Raw genomic sequence first — 8,134 nt, forward strand, 5'->3', positions numbered from 1 at the left:
CTTTGAACTGAACTGTGGATGTACTGGTAGCACCCGAAGTTTTGTCAACGTGTCATCAAGATGCACCTCCTCACCGAAGAAATGTTCCCTTGCCAATATCAAGTTCTCTATTTTCTGTGGCTTCCTTTAGAGCAGCAAACATCCCTTTAACCACTTTAATGCCATCAACATGGTTGATCTGATTCTGGCTTGAAGTGTAGAAGTGCTTCATCCAAGGCTCAGTCAGATATTTGTCAAGTAAGCCTAATATCTGAAGTTCTACTTTTGCTTCAGCCTGGGTGAAGTCATGGAGTCTCTCCGTTTCAGACAGTCTTTTTCCAAACGAGGTATACAAGTACAAGATGTGTCCATTTTTAAGATCCCTCTTGGACTCGGGCATGACAGAGAAATTCACTTCAAGATGAGCTCTAGCTATGCCAGGCTGGGCATTTGGATTGACAATTTTGCATTTCTTCTTCGGAGGCATCTGTTTAAAATGTGAAGAATAAAACCACTGAACAGCATTAGCAGAAACAAGTTATTATTTATAGTTTGTTTAATAAAATGCCTAACACAAGTTAAACGTTAAAACAAATAGTAAATGCCCAACAAAAAATTCATATTCATCAGTGTCATCAAATTCATCTAAATTCAATTACCGAATCTATCCCATTAAAAATATTTTTTTAAATAACCAGTATTCAAATAACAAATTGATCCCATTCACACAAGAATTCACAATATAACATGATTTTTAAATCTCACTTTGTCATGAATGTCTATGCCAAATGGAAGGAATTTTGAATGTTTCATTCCCATAAATTTCACTCTGTTGGTTTGTAACACTGCAGCAGGCAAGGGTCATTTTACACAGACATTTGTTCAAAATCCAGAAACATCCACTCTCAAGATAATTAAAATAGTTATATTTTGCACAATCATGTCATAAGAAGATCTAAATTATCTATATTTTGTGTTATTGTCGGTCCATGATCAATGTTTACATACTAACTATCTGACTAAAACTGTGGAAGTTTTCAGCCAGATATTTAGTATGTAAATATTGATCATGGATAGACAATATCACAAAATATAGATGATTTAGATGTTCTTATGACATGATTGTGCAAAATAAATAGCGAATTTGATTATCTTGAGAGTGGATGTTTCTGGATTGTGATAGATCGGAATGTGGCTGCTGCCATGATTTATGCCCCGATATCGGCAGGCAAGACACGGCCGATATCGGGGCCTAAATAACATATTTCGCATCACCAGATTAAAATGAAACCACACCAAAAAGCAACTTAAGATGTTAAATAAACGACATACCTTTTAACCATATAGGTGCCTTTTGTTTTGTCCTGCACTTGCGATCCGTGATGTTGAAGGCATGGAAGGCGTTGGAAGTCGTGTTTAACGTCAATCCAGCGATGCAATCGACCAGCAACTTTTTTTAAAAAAACGTTAACGGGATCGCAGAACGAATTTTCTTCATCAGTTTGGAGTCCGAGCAAATCCCTCTCCGACAACCAATACAAACCTGCATTTTAATCCAGCTCCCCCACCCTCCCACCCAGCCTCTGGAATCGCATGTACAGGCAGTGGGCAGATCTGGAGCGCCACTGATGGTAGGATTTTGTAACCGCTAAGTATTGTGTTCAGTTTTGTGCATCATGTTATAGGAAAGATGTCAAGCTGGACAGGGTGCAGGGAAGATTTACAAGGATGTTGCCAGGATTCGAGGGCCTTAGCTGTAGTAAGGGGCTGAACAGGCTAGGTCTCTATTCCATGGAGCGCAGGAGGATGAGGAGTGATATTATAGCAGTGTATAAAATCATGAGAGGAATAGATTGGGTAAATGCACAGAGTCTCTTGCCCAGAGGACAAAGGACAAATGACATTTATTGTCACATGCACCAATTGGTGTGAAATTTGAGTTGCCATTGCAGTACCAAATAAAATAAACACACCATTGTAGAATTTAACATTAAACATAAAGGAGAATAGGGGAATCAAGAATCGGAGGATATAGGTTTAAGGGGAGGGTGGAAAGGTTTAATAGGAACATGGGGGGTAACCTTTTTCCACAATGGGTGGTGGAACGAGATGCCGGAGGAGGTAGTTGAGGCGGGTACTATCGCAATGTTTCACAAACATTTAGACAGGTACATCAATAGGATAGGTTTAGAGGGATATTGGCCAAATGAGGCAGGTAGGACCCCTCTTGGTTGGGCCGCTTGGTTGGGCCGATGGGCCTGTTTCCACCCTCTATGACTGACTATAATCAAAACAAGAAAAGTAAGTAAGTAAGTTTATTGGCCAAGTGTTCACATACAAGGAATTTGCCTTGGTGCTCCGCCCACAAGTAACAACATGACATACAGTGACAGTTACGAATGACTCAGAAAACACTAAACATTAATAATAATAAAACATTAATGATAAAACACCATTGATCAAGCATGTGAACCAACAAAATACCAGATCAAAGGGAGGCTACAGATTTTTGGCTGTTGAGTTGAGCAGCTACTCGTGGATTAAAAACTGTTTTTATGTCTGGCTGTGGCAGCTTTGACAATCCGGAGTCGCCTTCCAGAGGGAAGTGATTCAAAGAGTTTGTGGCCAGGGTGAGAGGGGTCAGAGATGATCTTGCCCGCTCGCTTCCTGGCCCTTGCAGTGTACAGTTCATCAATGGAGGGAAGGTTGCAGCCAATAATCTCTGCTGATCGGACGATTCCCTGCTGTCTCCAGGTGTCGTGCTTGGTGGCTGAGCCAAACCAGACCATGATGGAGAAGGTGAGAACAGACTCTACGATGGCCGTGTAGAATTGGACCATCATTGCCTGTGGCAGATTGTGTTTCCTCAGCTGCCGTAGGAAGTACATCCTCTGTTGTGCCTTTTTGACTGTGGAGTCGATGGTAGCCCCCCACTTAAGGTCCTTGGAGATGATAGTTCCCAGGAACTTAAAAGACTCCACAGATGTGACTGGTGTTGTTGATGGTGAATGGGGTGAGGGGAGGGGGAGCTCTCCTAAAGTCTACAATAAATTCCACTGTATTAAGAGCATTGAGCTCTAGGTTGTTGCGACGGCACCAGGACGCCAGCAGTGATATTACAAATATTCAGCCGGTCAGGCTGCATCTGTGGAAACATGTAGCACACTGCTTCAGGTTGATCAGATGAAATATCAGGAGTCATCTATATTACTAAAAGTGTCATCTTGACCACTTCCTGTTTGCACTGCATATTGATTTTAGAAAAAACGCTACCACTTACGGCTGTGACTTTTGGCCATCCTACTCAGATTCCCCCCTCCCCCCACCCGTTGGGCAGGACAAGAGGATTTTTTACCATCGATAAAAAATAAAAGACTTATTAATGTTTTAAAAATGTTGAGATTCTCTCTCCTGTCAATCACGCCATGAAGGCCACGCCCCTTCCAATGGGAGGGGGTGGGACTATAAAACCCAGAAGTGTTGAGCAAAGATCCTATAGCAAGCAAGATAGTGCAATCCTGCTAAAAACAATGGGCTGATGAGTCGTCTGCAACGGAGCAAAACGTCAGCCTTTTCGTCGGCCATTTAAGTAAACCTGACCCGACCTGACCCGACTTTGTATATCTTTTGCAGTGTAATCAACGTTGCGGGGGAACAGTTTGTGTGTGTGATATAGTGTTAGATTCATGATTCATAATTCTGTTACTTTTTGTTAATGATTAATATGTTAATAAATTATAATTCTGTTAATTTTCTTTTTTCATGTTTTGGATTCAAAGCCCCGGGATTGGGATCGGACTGTGCAAGGGTGGAGAGGGCACTGAGGGCAAAGAGGCTGTGCCCACACAGCAGTGTAAAAGGGGAGACCTTTCCAATCCACGCTTCCCTCTTTCTGTCTCCGCTGTGCCTTTTCAAAATTAGTTGTTTATTTTTCCGCAAAAAGAGCAGACCGGTCCGGAGTTTGGGAGCCGGGCAGCGAGCATGATGGGGGAAGAAACCGAAGGGCTGTCTGTTCTCAGCTTCGGATCTCATGCCCGCCCTCTTTACCCCCGTCAGTGAGTCTCTTTAACGGGGCAGAGAGAAAATGAGGAGAAGATTTTTACCAAAGATCTTTGATTTTTACGAGGATGTTTCCGTAACCGGCTTCCGTCTCCGCACTAGTATCTTTTCTCAGCTATGGCGGACAAAGATGGCGGAGACGGAAGCCGAATACGGAAATGGGGCCGAAGATTACCCATGAACCTACCCATGACCGTACTGCGTCTTTTTCGTCGAGTACACTATCTTGCTTGCTATAGGATCTTTTGGTGTTGGGTGCCTCAGTCAATCTCTGCAAGATGGCGGAGCGAGAGGGTCACGTCTCAGTCTGAGCTGTGAATAACACTGAACACATGTCTACTAAACTGTGAGTCCCCTTAATGTGGTTTGAAAATGTAGTTTGAAAATGCAGTTTGAAAATGCAAAAGTTGTTTTTGGTTTGAAAATGCAAAAGTGTTTGTTGGTTTGAAAATGCTAAAGTGTTGCTTGCTTTGAAAATGCTAAAGTGTTGCTTGCTTTGAAAATGGAAAAGTGGTTGTTGCCGGCTTTGAAAATGGAAATGTGGTTGTTGCCGGCTTTGAAAATGGAAAAGAGGTTGTCACCTTATGGAAAATGGAAAAGTGCTTGTCGCCTTATGGAGGGGGGTGGAGGGACTATAAAACCCGGAAGTGTGGGCGTGGCTCAGTCTCTGCAAGATGGGGGAGGGCGAGGTCACGACTCTCTGTCTTTGGTGGCCTTGCACCCTGCATGCAATGGTATGAAACTGCATTTGAATTTGGTGGCCTTGTACCATGCTTGAAATGGTAAGAAACTGCACTTGAATTTGGTGGCCTTGCACCCTGCTTGAAGTGGTATGAAACTGCACTTGAATTTGGTGGCCTTGCACCCTGCTTGAAATCGTATGTAACTGCACTTGAATTTGGTGGCCTTGCACCTTGCTTGAAGTGGTAGAAAACTGCACTTAAATTTGGTGGCCTTGCACCCTGCTTGAAGTGGTATGAAACTGCACTTAAATTTGGTGGCCTTGCACCCTGCTTGAAATGGAATTTCAAGGAATAACCGTGAGTCAACTGCCAGCCCACCAGCTGTAAGTGAGCGAGCTGCCAGCACACCAGGCTTGAGTGACCGAGCCGCCAGCCCAAGAATCCATTCGACCCACAATGTCCATACTAGCCATCTGCAAACCAGTCCCTTAAGCCCATAACACCCATACTAGCGCTCCAGAAAGCCCCCCCCCCCCCCCCCACTGACCACCAGAATTGGTGGAGAGGTGGAATATTGCGTTGGGGGACCAGCCCTCTCGTGTGAAACTGGGACCCAATAGGTCCCACTTAGTCTAGCATCTACCATATGCAACACTGATCTTTCTCCAGTCTAGTGATTTAGAAATACAGGAAATGGTTGACAAATAAAGAACATTTGCCCTCAACTATCAGTCATAGTATTCATTGAAGATTGAATTGTAACCTAATCAAAACTATCAATTAGCCTACAACAGATCCATGTAAGATTTGTAAAAAGCCCCTATGATGTAGAGATTTAAGAACGAGTATCTGTTTATCATTCCTCACATTACTGTCAGAGTAGATAATTTAAAAAAAATGGAAATGATCTACTTTCCATTTGAATGAATATGACTATGCTCACCATTTATGTTGCCAGCTTGGTGCGCCTGTTTCATTTATTCCATTAGGTTGAATTTATCCTGGCTTCAACATGGCTCTCAAGTCTATTTACTCTCTTCAGGCCAATCTGAAAATATCTTAAGAGAGACATGAGAAACTATAGTTGCTGGAATCTTAAGTAAAAAACAAAGCACTGGATTAACTCAGCGGGTCAGGATGTCAGTCTGAGTTTAATTTAGTTTAGAGATACAACATGGAAATGGGACCTTCAACCCATCGGGTCCACGCTGACCGTTGATAGAAACATAGAAACATAGAAATTAGGTGCAGGAGTAGGCCATTCGGCCCTTCGAGCCTGCACCGCCATTCAATATGATCATGGCTGATCATCCAACTCAGTATCCTGTACCTGCCTTCTCTCCATACCCTCTGATCCCCTTAGCCACAAGGGCCACATCTAACTCCCTCTTAAATATAGCCAATGAACTGGCCTCGACTACCCTCTGTGGCAGAGAGTTCCAGAGATTCACCACTCTCTGTGTGAAAAAAGTTATTCTCATCTCGGTTTTAAAGGATTTCCCCCTTATCCTTAAGCTGTGACCCCTTGTCCTGGACTTCCCCAACATCGGGAGCAATCTTCCTGCATCTAGCCTGTCCAACCCCTTAAGAATTTTATAAGTTTCTATAAGATCCCCTCTCAATCTCCTAAATTCTAGAGAGTATAAACCAAGTCTATCCAGTCTTTCTTCATAAGACAGTCCTGACATCCCAGGAATCAGTCTGGTGAACCTTCTCTGCACTCCCTCTATGGCAATAATGTCCTTCCTCAGATTTGGAGACCAAAACTGTACGCAATACTCCAGGTGTGGTCTCACCAAGACCCTGTACAACTGCAGTAGAACCTCCCTGCTCCTATACTCAAATCCTTTTGCGATGAAAGCTAACATACCATTCGCTTTCTTCACTGCCTGCTGCACCTGCATGCCTACTTTCATTGACTGGTGTTCCATGACACCCAGGTCTCGCTGCATCTCCCCTTTTCCTAGTGGGCCACCATTTAGATAATAGTCTGCTTTCCTGTTTTTGCCACCAAAATGGATAACCTCACATTTATCCACATTATACTGCATCTGCCAAACATTTGCCCACTCACCCAGCCTATCCAAGTCACCTTGAAGTCTCCTAGCATCCTCCTCACAGCTAACACTGCCCCCCAGCTTAGTGTCATCCGCAAACTTGGAGATATTGCCTTCAATTCCCTCATCCAGATCATTAATATATATTGTAAATAGCTGGGGTCCCAGCACTGAGCCTTGCGGTACCCCACTAGTCACTGCCTGCCATTGTGAAAAGGACCCGTTTACTCCTACTCTTTGCTTCCTGTTTACCAGCCAGTTCTCTATCCACATCAATACTGAACCCCCAATGCCGTGTGCTTTAAGTTTGTATACTAATCTCTTATGTGCGACCTTGTCGAAAGCCTTCTGGAAGTCCAGATACACCACATCCACTGGTTCTCCCCTATCCACGCTACTAGTTACATCCTCGAAAAATTCTATAAGATTCGTCAGACATGATTTACCTTTTGTAAATCCATGCTGACTTTGTCCAATGATTTCACCACTTTCCAAATGTGCTGCTATCCCATCTTTAATAACTGACTCTAGCAGTTTCCCCACTACCGATGTTAGACTAACTGGTCTGTAATTCGTTCAAAAGGGAACTGCAGATGCTGGAATATCGAAGGTACACAAAATTGCTGGGGAAACTCAGCGGGTGCAGCAGCATCTATGGAGCGAAGGAAATAGGCGACGTTTCGGGCCGAAACCCTTCTTCAGACTGATGGGGGGTGGGAGAAAGAAGGAAAAGGGGAGGAGGAGGAGGAGCCCGAGGGCGGGCGGATGGGAGGGTGGGAGGAGACAGCTAGAGGGTTAAGGAATGGGAGGAGACAGCAAGGGCTAGCAAAATTGGGAGAATTCAATGTTAATGCCATACGGACGCAAGGTCCCCAGACGGAATATGAGGTGCTGTTCCTCCAATTTCCGCTGTTGCTCACTCTGGCAATGGAGGAGACCCAGGACAGAGAGGTCGGATTGGGAATGGGAGGGGGAGTTGAAGTGCTGAGCCACCGGGAGTTCAGGTAGGTTATTGCGGACTGAGCGGAGGTGTTCGGCGAAACTATCGCCCAACCTACGCTTGGTCTCCCCGATATAAATCAGCTGACATCTAGAGCAGCGGATGCAGTAGATGAGGTTGGAGGAGATACAGGTGAACCTTTGTCGCACCTGGAACGACTGCTTGGTCCGATGTAAATCAGCTGACATCTAGAGCAGCGGATATGGTCTGTAATTCCCCGTTTTCTCTCTCCCTCCCTTCTTAAAAAGTGGGGTTACGTTTGCTACCCGCCAATCCTCAGGAACTACTCCAGAATGTAAAGAGTTTTGAAAGATTATTACTAATGCATCCACTATTTCTGGAGCTACTTCCTTAAG

The sequence above is a fragment of the Amblyraja radiata genome, chromosome 5, assembly GCF_010909765.2.
Source record: "Amblyraja radiata isolate CabotCenter1 chromosome 5, sAmbRad1.1.pri, whole genome shotgun sequence".
NCBI classification, from domain to species: domain Eukaryota; kingdom Metazoa; phylum Chordata; class Chondrichthyes; order Rajiformes; family Rajidae; genus Amblyraja; species Amblyraja radiata.